Genomic DNA, 12,646 nt, shown 5'->3' with positions numbered 1-12,646 from the left:
GTGACAATGTGAGTGCTGTCTACATGTCGGGTGATCCGGTTCAACATCAACGCACCAAACATGTGGAAATCGACATTCATTTTGTTCGTGAACGCGTCCGTATTGGTGACATTCGGGTGCTACACATTCCATCCGAAAATCAGTACGCTGATATTTTCACGAAGGGTCTTCCTAGACAATTATTTCTTCGTTTTCATACTAGTCTTAGTGTTTGTTCCTCTCCCGCTAAGACTAAGGGGGTGTAATAGATTATATTCTACCATATTTAGCGTACCAAGGATATTCTCTTTAATAGAGATTATTAATAATAATATATATATGGTCCCTTCTCCCACAAGGAGGGCAAGAAAGTTTTCCATAACCCAATACAACCAACAATGGATGGAGAGGCCCGAGCTCAGGCGAATCATATTCTATCGGCTTTTGTTTGTTTGTTTGGCTAATATCCCATGTAGGACTATTAAGCGGGCATCCAAACCATCACTGGTTGGCGATTCATATTGCAATCTTAACCTGATATACGGAAGATCCTCGGAGTCCTCTTTTCCTGTGTGGGATTATTTGTTGAGCCTGATAAGTTCGCCAGGGATAAATTGTTATATTGCTGTCTCCACTCGTTTAATCAGCACCATCCTTACAAGCACAGCTTTTCTTTGTTATGAAAATTGGTATCCCTCCTCATTGTTCTCAAACATCAATCTGGCACAAACAAAGATAGGGAGATTGAGTTAATTAAGATGTGTGGTATAGTGAATCTGTCCTCTTCATCCATTGCTGACTTTGTTTTGAAAAACAGTGAGAGTGCTGCGGACCTCTGAAATTTTGGTTTTCAAACTCAGTGTGAGTGCTTCAGATCTCTGAAACTTTCAAATTCCTGGTCTCAGAAACATTAAGATGATGCAATGCCTAATGACTTTTGCGTGGTCGACCTCACTTGCATTAGTTACATCTCAACCATGAAACTCACGGTGGAAGGTTTATTTTTATTATATGAATCATTGAAATGTTTGTTTCTATTTCACAATTAGTTCTTAGACACCACCCCTGGTCAAAGTTTGTATAGGCAAAAAGGGTTGTGAGAAAAGTAGGTAGATGGTGAGGATTGAACTCAACAAGTGCTTTAATTTGGGATATTTTGATTTTGGGTCACAAAAAAGTGACCAGAACTGCGTTTACGTCATAAATTTTTTTTAATTAGAGTTTGGGTCATATAACCGTGGTTGACCAGAATTGCACTGAGCCACATGATCTGGAGGAGAAAAGTTGGCAAATTTTCCAAGGGGTTACAAGACAAATTAACAATAACAATTACATCAGCTTAGCATCCACCCCGTCCAATGAATTGAATTCATTCAATCGGTTTCAAATACGTACAAAAACAAAGTAGAACTAATCGACTTAAGCTGTTGGCACTGAAACAGGAGGCTATATCCATAATCTAGTTGTAAGTATGAAATTTTTACGATGTTACATACAAAATCTTAACCCCGACTCATATAGCTAACAATCTTCAGCCAAGTGGTAATAATCAAAACAGACGAAGTTCACTGAAACAGGAGGCCATGTCCATAATTTAGTGGCCGAACGATTTAGAACAAGGTTTCGAGAGAGTGCCGAACATCCTAGGATTTATGTACAAACCACAAGCTTTTTGTTCTATGCCTCTCTAACATCTAAATCTTTCAACAAGCTAGATGGTTAGCAGCCAACTCAAATACAGATAATTTTTATCATATTTGAAATTCTACAAGCACTTATGCAACCAATCCACCACATAATTTTTTAAAAGTAGTTCTGCACAGCACAAAGTAACTAAGTTATATAAGCTATTTATTCAAAACTTAAAATATTTCCAGGTATTTCGGAAGCAAATTTGTCGTAGAAGGGATGGTCATAACGTCGGTATTTAGGGCTGTTCATGGTCGGTTTTGGTTCGGTTTCTAACCAAACCGAAACCGAAACCAATACTATCGGTTTCTAAAAATCTAAACCAAACCAATCCATTAACCATTGGTTCGGTTTCCAAATAGTTCCAGCAGGTTTTGGTTTGTCCCAGTGGTTTTTGGTTAACCAATAATTATGTCAAACCAAAAAAAGAATTACACAAATTTACAGAAAAAAAAATCGTAGCTGCAGATAGTATTGGTTTACAAAAATTTACAGACAAAAAATAAATAAAAAGAATATCAAGAATAGTTAAAGCTTACTCTAAATCTAGAGATCAAAAGAAGATATATAATATATCTTAATTTAGTTAATGACACACAAAAATGAAGGAAAACGGAAAGAAGAAAGTCGAGTAGTAGCAGTGGCTGCTGTAGTTGGGGGTGGAGAAGGAAAAAGAGAAAGAGGGAGAGTATCATAATGAAATATTAGATTTAGGGTTTCTATTTATCATCTAAATCAATGGGTAGATGGTAGGCCTCAAAGATATTATATTTACATGCAAAATGGTCCCCGGCAGCGGCGCCAAAAACTTGGCAGGCCTCAAAGATGGGTATAAAAATGAAGCGCAATAAAACGCGGGCCTACAGTAATACCGCAAGTGCACGGTCGTCGGTTGTAGCTCGTGCAAGTACGGGTCGATCCACAGAGATCGGGAGTGTTTTGTTGTTTCTAGCTATTTTGGGTTCTAAATTTGCTAATGGGCTTTGAATACCAAAGGGTCTTGAAGTGCACTAGGCTTTGGCCTTAAACTTAGGCTTGGGCTGAACTGGGCCTCAGAGTTGAGTTCAGGCTTTTGGATTAAGCCCACAGTTGAATGGTTTGGGCTTTGGTTTGAGCTGGGCCTGTGGTCTTTCAACTGAACTGTGGTCTTAGCTGAGCCTTGGGTTGAGCTGGGCTTTCACAGTGAATTGGGCTCAATGTAACAGTGAATTGGGCCTTAGACCTTAATGATGATCTGGGCTTTGAGCCTTTAGCTTGAGCTAGGCTTTGAAGAGGAAGCAGCAGCAGCAGTAGGAAGGAAAAGGCAGCTGCAGCAACAGCAGCAACAGGAAGGGAAGCAACAGCACCAGTAGGGGAAGGAAAGCAATGCAGCAGTGCAAGGCAAGGAAGAAAAAAGAGATAGCAGTGAAGCAAAGACAATGAAGCAAATGAAGAAAACAAAAGAACAGCCAAGAACTAAACAAAGCAAATACTAGACAGCAAAGAAAGATGACAATACAAACCAAGGCCTAAGGCCAAGGGCAGGGATGTGGAGATAGCTAAGGAAAATGAATAAGAAAAAGAAACAAAGCCAAGTCAATGGCTCTAGGCATTCAAATGGAATGGGAGGAGAATTAGCTTGCTATGAGCACTAATTTCTCCCATTGCTCAATCACAACAATGCATCCTAAGCATACAATTAGAGTGGGAAGAAAACCAGTTTGCTCACAGTCACTAGTGAGCACTAGTTTCTCCCCACTGCTCAATCAAAACAATGCTTCAAAGCTTCTAGCCTAACACTCCATTAAACTAACAGTGAATTAAAACAACAGTTGAGCAATGAAGGAACAAACATCACAAACATCATAGGAACATGCACATTAACAGGAACATAACAGGAAATTAAAAGTAGAACATTAACATGGAATTATCAGTGGGATTAAAACAACATGCAAACAAGAAATTAACACTAAATTAAAACAGTAACAGGCATAAATTGAAATTGAAATTAAAATTTTACAAACTAAAATTAAACCTAATTGGTAACTTGGCTAGTCCAAGAACACCCCTCACACGTTCTACAAACCCTCCTATTTATACCCTAAATCCCCAAATCAGGGTTCATGGTTCTTCCCCAAAAACAGTCGAAATTAGGGTTTTTGTTTTTACCTAACTTGATTGGACAATCCGAGCCCATGCCTTCTTCCTTGCTTCCTTGCTCTTCTCCATGCCGTTTCTCTACCACATCTATCAAACACGTTCTCAACTTAGAACCCTAAAAGTAGGGTAAGTCAGAGAAAGGGGTTGGTAGAAGTTGGAGAGGAAAAATATCGTCTAGGGTAGGTGGAGAAGGTGGTACAGTTGCAGGTGAAAGAGGTGGTTGCAGACAGTGGAGTTGGTGGTGGTGGTTCGGCAGTTGAAGGTAAAGGAGAAGGTGGTGCGGGTGGAAGGAAAGAGAAGAGGGGAATGAAGATGATTAGGGTTTCTTCAATTTTTGCTAATATACCCTAGGGTTGTTTTGGTGTGAGGCGAGTTCATCGATTTTTGATGTTCAGCGAGACTAAGCCGTGAGATGTGGAGCTGGTAGGTAGATCGGACGGTGATGGGGAGGCAGGCGAGGAGCGATCGTCGGATGAAGGGATACAACGAAACGAACGGTGCTAGATTAGGTTAGGTGCTGTAGTGTAAGGCGGAGATATCAAACTTTGATGAACAGCAAGGGAGCAACCGTTGGATTCAACTACCATCTAATCTGAAGGCTTGGAATTTCAGCGCTGTGGTGCTTGGCAGAGACTTCAGATTTTGATGCTCTATGAAGGAGCGACCATCGGATGCTTCTGAGAACTGATCTGATGGCTGAGAACGGAGGCGTTTTTGTGTGTAGAAAATGAGGTTGTGCGCACCATTCTTCGCGGCTTCCTTGCGTGATTTCTCCCGGCTTTTCACTACTTTTCTGCTCTTTTTTTTTTTGCTCCGCAAGTCATCCAGACTTTATTTATTACCTAAAAATGCAAAATTAAGTAAGAAAAATATTTATTCTTGAAAACAATGAAAATACAGAATATGGGATAAAATGTAGAATTAATGCATAAAAGATGAGTTAAATGCCAACAAAAAGGGATAAATATATACAATATTTGGCACTCATCAGTAGACTCTAATACTTGTAAATCAACTATAGAAACTAAGTTTAAAAATTAATCGGTTTTTCAATGGTTTTTGGTTCGGTTTTAGAGGTCAAACCAAACCAAAACCAACACTATCGGTTTTTCACTTTGTACACCATAACCAATCCATTAGTAAATGGTTCGGTTTGGTTTCTTCCTAATTGGTCTGGTTCGGTCTGGTTCCAGCGAAAAACCGAAACCATGTTCAGCCCTATCGGTATTATTCTGCGTGTTCTGTTCCTTCCGGGTAAGTATATTATTATCTTTTGGGATCACCTTAGTATATATAGCATTATAGATACACGAGACATATGCCAATGATACATTTCATATTAAGCCCTAAATCATCAATTTCAGTTAGATAAACTGGAAGTGCCCGCCGCATAAGAATAATGCCATGACCGGAGCCCCAACAGAGTCAATACTAAATTCAACTTTGGGTAGATTAAAGAAGTGTTGATGATGGATTTTAGTTCAGGACTAAAATTGTAAAGCCAAATTTAATATGCTGACATCCTGCAAAGAATAAAGTCATTTCATAAGCGATGAGCGCAGAAAACCTCTCGCTTTATTTAGTTGAAGCAATTCACTAAATATACAAAATCCATCCAAAATGGTGCATGTAGCAACAATCCCAAATATTCTGTGAATTTATACCATTATTAATTAATGCATGATTAGCCTAGTATTTCCTATGTTGTTCCTCGCCGAACTTTCATTATTAGCATGACATGACGACTGAATGTTCACTCTTAGCAGAGTAGCATGAATCTCCAAGTGCCAATTTCGAGACATGCATGAAATACCCGTACAGGCTATACTATTCTCTAACAAAGAGAATATCGTATCGGCGTGCTTATATTAGCCCGGTCGAGCATGTTTAATTTCCTAAGGGAAATCAGGACTGCCCGTATCAGTCTCAGAAACGATCACGGCCACGCAAGTTGACCGCGTGTTTTAACCAGCCTAGACGAACCCTAGCAGGAGCAGGCGATCACTGTGATGACCACCGGAGGGCCCTCTTATGCCCTAGCCGGCCGAACACCACACTACACTCCCAAACACCTGTCAAACGCCGACCCAAAGAAAGGTGGCCGTGTTTCTTTGGGAAAGGCTCGAACGAGCAAAGGTTGTCCAAAACAGTCTTAAAATCATCGCGATCGTCCAACTTTGCCAGACTAGTTGGACGACTTGGATTGTTCCGCGATTGATCAATGAGGCGCTAATGCACACGTTGGTGAACCCACTCCTCACCTACCCGGTCGTCTTTCTCACGGCCTAGCCATGGAGTAATGAACGCTTACTCGAAGCATGGCTGGCGTAATGCTTAAAGGGTCGCGGAAATTCCACTAGCATCTTAAAATCGATCACAACCATCCAACTTATCCAGCATATTTGGATGGCTTAGATCGCGCCTAGGACCATCAGGAAGGTGCACATGTGTTCACCGTCAGCCCACCTCTCCAAAATAGAAGCATAGCTCGCCAAACCGTTTGGCCAAAGTCACGCACGCGTGACTGTTCCAAAACCCTAATTAGGGTTTACGGCGTTGCATATCTGTTGTAGTTCGATCACGAACATCCATCTTCGCCATCCTGGATGGAGGGTGTATATATAGACATAAGAGGTCCCGAGAGTGTCAACGTGATCACTGTGGGCCCGTCTGTGCGTGTGACCGGCCGGCCAAGGTATACAATGGCCAGGGCCTCGCACGCCCAAAGGTGACATGTCACCTGATCGAATTTTATATAATGGTAAGAAGGTTGTGGTTCTCTCGGACTTTGTTGAATTGATTCTAGGATTAAATATAAAAATACTAAGAAATTATATACAAAATATGTCACGGGATGAAGAATTTACTGGGACTCGGGATTCCACTGCTTTTCATGTTCATGGGGTTCATAAATTAATCCTAGACATTTATAGCTCAAAACAAAAGAAACAATAACTCTATTATTTTCCAAAGTAGATTTCATAAAACATTAGTTGTAAGTTGTGAGCATGACGCATCAAAAGTAATTAAAACCAAGCATGCGACATCAAACAAAATAAAAAATAATTAATAAAAATCATAAAACAATTAAATTCTATGCAAATAGTTATAAAAGAATTATTTTAATTACCACGTGAACGGAACACAGCCTCCTCCGTCGTCCCAGTGATGGGTCTAGCTCTGCATGGTGAAAACACACTCAAATGAATTTTTCATTGCTCAAAAAGGTGTTTACAAATGATGAAAAAGGTGAGAAATAATTAAAACCGGGTTTGTAACAATTATATTTGTTACAAACCAAACTGTTACAGAGAACTATAAATATGAAGTGTCGATGGCACTGTAGCAATACGACTGTCTTATGTGGTCTAATGTTCTTCATGTTCTTCTTCACCAGCAAAACTGGTTCATCTCTGCAACTTGATTTTTTTCCATACTCAACCCTTTGTTCGCTCCCCTATCACTCCATATCTCCCTCTGCTTCTCTACGTACACCTTAAATAGTATCCCAGAACCGAAATAATCCTCTATAACTCCAGCAAATCTTCCATTACTCGGTATTGACGAAAAATATTCTCGGGAATATTTTCTTCCCCTGTTTCATGATATTCCGTGTATCTTCCTCTTTGATCGAATTGAAAGCACTTGCCAACCCTGTTATAGTATAACAGGCTGGTAAATATCCAAAACAAGAGAAAATCCGACCAAATATCCATGAGTTTAATGGAGAATATCTTCTCATGCACGATGCATCTGTCTTCTTCAACACGAGAATCTAGACAATTTTATCCGACAAAATAAGCCATACCATGTCTGTTAAGACCAGTCACATCATCCCAACAATTCTCAGCCACTGAGTCTCTCTAAAATGTCCTCAAATCTCGAACAAAAAATTCTGCAGGTGAGAAACAAGTTTCCCACCAAAATTCAGTTCCAAACGAGGAAGATGATGGTTGGCCCCTATCCAGAGTATGGGCGCCTTTAACAACTGGGGTGCCTGGGGTGCCCTTATCCAAAATGAGGGTGCCCTTAGTACTTTTTCGGGAGGGTGCCCCGAGCAACTTTTCGAGCCGAATTTTCCAAAAATGTTTATTTCCCAAAAATACCTACAAACACATAAAACACCATAATAAGTACGAAATCGAGTACCAACAATACAGAACATTGAGGATAAATTAGACACAAAAATGTGTCTATCAAATACCCCCAAACTTATTATTTGCTAGTCCTCGAGCAAAACTAATCTAGAAAAGTAAAATCCTAACTCGCTAGGTGGCCCTAGCTACCGAGATATAGTCTCGGGAGGGTTTATCAGAGGTGTACCCACAAAACTATTACTCCAGACCCTAGCTATCACTAGTCAAGAAGGGACTATAAATGACGAATGAAGTCTGTTACAAAACATGGTTTGTCACGAGTTTTATCTGTTATTAGAACCGTTATTTATTTGGTGTGACTCTTTATAAATGACAAACTAAAAACTCCATTAACATATGACAAATAAAATACATGATTTTAAGTCACAGACATAATCTGTTATTAAGTACCACGATTCTCGTAAGTTATGGTTCTTGTCTTTGATCGAGGAAAGTCGAAACAGAAGATCGTGTTCACTGGTTTCAAAAGAGAATATGGTAATCAAAGTAATAAGACGATAGGGGAAACTGGAGCTGATGGACTTCAAAGTTTAAATGGTGCTGAGCGATCGAATATTGAACGACATAGGACTCCACTCATTATTAAACCACTGGAAGTTGTGCAAGTAGAGTTCTACACGAAGAAAAGGTCAGTAACTAGCAACGGTGATATGATGGTTCAGTTAACTGTTTGGAATGCAATTGTTAGAGTGGGTAATAGGCAGTACATAAGGGCGACAGATGCTAAACGAATGAGTCATAAAATACAAGGAAACAAAAGAAGAATTTGGTTGGTTGCTTGGAAGGGTTTAGTGTTTAACTTGGACCATATATTATTATCTTCAAAATATGAAGATGTAGATCAAGTCGACGTGTTGCTCAGTATTGACGTGGATGTGGAGTTTGATCGCAAAATATCAAAACATACATCTGGTACACATGAGCTGATTTTGGGTTTTATTCTAATACTCATTTTCATGGTGATTTTAACTTGATTCTTGAGGATTCATATCTAATTTACACACAATATATGGAATTTAATGGTTGTTGCTCTCGTCCCAAATCCATATGGTTTGTTACAAACAGTGAAGGTTTACAACCTTGTGTAACAACAAAGAAAAACAGCAAGGATATTAGTTGATCCAGTTAAAATTATCTTTTGTAGGATGTGCTTTAAGATTTTTAAAACTATTGGTTTTTTTTTGATCGTGGGAAGGCTGGAGAGGAAAAATTCGAGACGAATTTTATTTGAGCAGGGGAGAATGATGAAGGAGAACAGTTGGACTTGGAGGCCCGAGACCCAATAGTGTTTGAGATGCGCAAGGATAGAGTTTTATTCATTTGGAGTCTCTTAGTTTGTTAGAGTTTTAGGGTTTACGGTTTCTTAGCATTTAGATAAGGGCTATCTTTTCTAGTAATGTTTATCTTATATGTTCTTAGCTTGCAAGTTTAGGGTTCTATTTAAGGTCCTGTTTTAGGTTTTAGTCAGGAGTTTGTTTATGAATATTAAGAAAAGTTTAGAGCTCTTTGAGTTTTAATGTTCAGTTTTATGTTTAATCTTATAACCATGCATCACAAACCGTGGATATAAAGTTCATGAATCGATTCAAGTGAATGAAATCATATTTTCTTCAATTGTGTCTTGTGTAATTACATAAGATTTCCTTGCAATTGAACAACTCTCTAACTAGTTCATTTGAGTCAATTGAACTAGTTATGGTGAAGAAGAATATGGTTGATCTGGAAGTGATCATATGGCTAACCATTTGGTTAACTATTGTTGAACCAACAAATGTACAAGTTTGGGTACGGTTACACAACCCTAGAAATGTGCATTTCAATTGTGCGTCACAAGATAAGTTTTTGACCTAACGGTTGAAAGATATTAGCTTGAATCTAATAAGGTTTTCATCTAACGGTGAATATTGAATGCTTTGTTACTAAGCTAATATTGATTGCAAACCATGATTTGAAAGACTATATAAGCGGAACTCTAGCATCTGTGAAAAACTAATCCCAACACCTTATGTGTGATACTAGTTTATTTGTTAGAGTCGATTCTCCTTTAACCTTTGGTTTCTTCTTAAAAAACAGGTTAACGACTTAAAGACTTCATTGGGATTGTGAAGCCAGACCGATACTACTTTTATCGTAGTTGTGTGATATGATCTTGCATCTTCTATCGTACGAGTACAATCAGATTGATTAGCTTGAGATTGATTTCTCCGATAGGCAAGATATAAAAATTAATCACAAACATCTTCATCTTATTTTTCGTGATTCCGCAACATCTTGTTTCACTACCATACGATTAAGATTGTTGTGAGGTGATTGATAACTCTAGGTTGTTCTTAAGGAATATAAGACCGGATTATCAATTGGTTCCTGTTCACCTTGATTTATCAAAAGACGGAACAAAAACCTTTAGGGTTTATCTGTGGGGACAGATTGATCTTTTCAATAGACTTGTCTGTGTGAGAGAGATTGGTTTATTTCAAGTCTTTGACTTTGGGTCGTAGCAACTCTTAGTTGTGGATGAGATCATCTAAGGGAATCAAGTTTGTAGTATCCTGCTCGGATCAGAGATGTAGGGAGCGCAACTATGCCTTGGATCTATGTGAGATTGGTTGGGGTTCAACTACAGTCCAGTCCGAAGTTAGCATGGAGTAGGCTAGTGTCTGTAGCAGCTTAATACAGTGTGTGTTCAATCTGGACTCGGTCCCGGGGTTTTTCTGCATCCGCGGTTTCCTCGTTAACAAAATTATGGTGTCTGTGTTATTTATATTTCCACATTATATTGTTTATCTTTATAATTGAAATAATACATGTTGTGCGTTTAAGATCAATCAATTAGAATATCCGACCTTTTGATTGTTGATTTAAATTGATTAACACTTGTATATTGGTTTTTGGTACCATCCAAGTTATTCCTTGTATTTGATTAGGACCGCAGATTTTGCTTGAGTAAATCAAATCAAGAGAGAGATATTAGCTCCTTGATATACTTTTATCTAGATTGAGTCTGACTTTCTAGTTGATTCTCTAGTAAGTATATTGGAGTTAGTCCATACAAATTGCTAAGCGAAAGTTTGGGTGGCATTGTTAGACCCCCTCTTTTTCAGTGTCTTCCAATGATATTCCACCAGATGGAATAGTCTGATGGCCGTTTAGTGACATTGCGAGTGCTTACTCTAGCAATGCAGTTCCATCATCCTGTTACCATATTCAGAAAAAAGAAATGTTAGATACATATCAACGTATTGTCATAGTAAATTAAGCAGAAAATCTGCAGGCAACAATTGTGCACATTTCCAAGGAACAAAAATAACTTAGAGGAACCTGTATGTTCTACATCAAGATTTTTGTTACAAGACAAAAAAATTTGTCTAAAACGATATGAATATAAAACAGTGGATGCTAGAGAGTTCATGGAGAAAACGCAGTTAAATCAGTACCAGATATAATAATACGCACTGCAAGAAAGACTTTTACGAAACTAATAAAGTACTAGTACAAAAGCATACGTAGATTAAAAAGGTGCAGAACGAAAATTACCTCGAAATTTAACACAATTGAAAAAATTCGTGGTGTCTCCTAAAATGTTGAAGAAGCTAAACTCTAAGCTACTCTAACAAGACATGGTAGTTCCAACTATAATCACGAAGATGTGGGTCTCAGGGATATAATATCCTCATTTTTGAATATCATGTAATACAGCTACAATCGGACAAAAAACTTAGTACATGTAAAATAGAACAAGCACATATAGACAGAGAGAAACACATAAAACAGGTGTACAATTATGTACACATTAAGAACCAGCATGTGTACAATTATATACATCTTAGTTATTCACATGTGCACTAGTTTGTACACCCTAGTTTCATGGGAGCCTATACTCAATAACAACTAACAAAGACAATATCCATAGTCAGAAGGACAAATTTAACAAGTCCACAAATAGTGACCTATATAAAATCTCATCTGCCGACCGAGGTGCTAAATGAACGATAATATGATTTAACTGAAATTTGCGACTACCTGGAGACATTGTAAAAATGGAAAGTTCACATACACCACAACCATGGCAATTTCATTGAGAGTTATTTAAGTCCAATATTCGTAATAACAAAAAGTGGGTTTTTCATTGATGTCAACCTCATGCACTTAGTATCTGTGCCCAAACACACTTAAAATGCAAAAACATACATCGTTTTTTAACTTGCATGGCCTAGTCAAACAAGAATGCTACAGTTTCACTAACAACTAGGTAATTTACATGAACACCAATTGTATAGCTCCAAACAAATACAGTAAGATGAAAAACGGTATATATATATACCTCGGTTCTTTTTCCATGCATTATATTAGTGGCAACAACATTCATTTTATTTGCTAGCTCAGCTCCGCTACCATGCCTCTGCCATACTAAAGACGATCATAGAGTCTGCATCTTCAGCGATTGGAAACTATATACACATTAAAATCAACAAGTGTACATTAAAATCAAGAAGGAGATAAATTAATATCTTTCAAACCTAGAAGTTTCAAAAATTCAACATTTGGTTCAACTATATACACATTAAAGTCATCAGGTGTACATTTATGTACACGTTAACAATAGCATGTGTACATTTATGTACACGTTAACAATAGCAGGTGTACATTGGTGACCTCCAAAATTCTATTACCTAAAGATCATT

The sequence above is a fragment of the Papaver somniferum genome, chromosome 7 (assembly GCF_003573695.1).
Source record: "Papaver somniferum cultivar HN1 chromosome 7, ASM357369v1, whole genome shotgun sequence".
Taxonomy (NCBI): domain Eukaryota; kingdom Viridiplantae; phylum Streptophyta; class Magnoliopsida; order Ranunculales; family Papaveraceae; genus Papaver; species Papaver somniferum.
Note: the sequence above shows the minus strand (reverse complement) of the source record.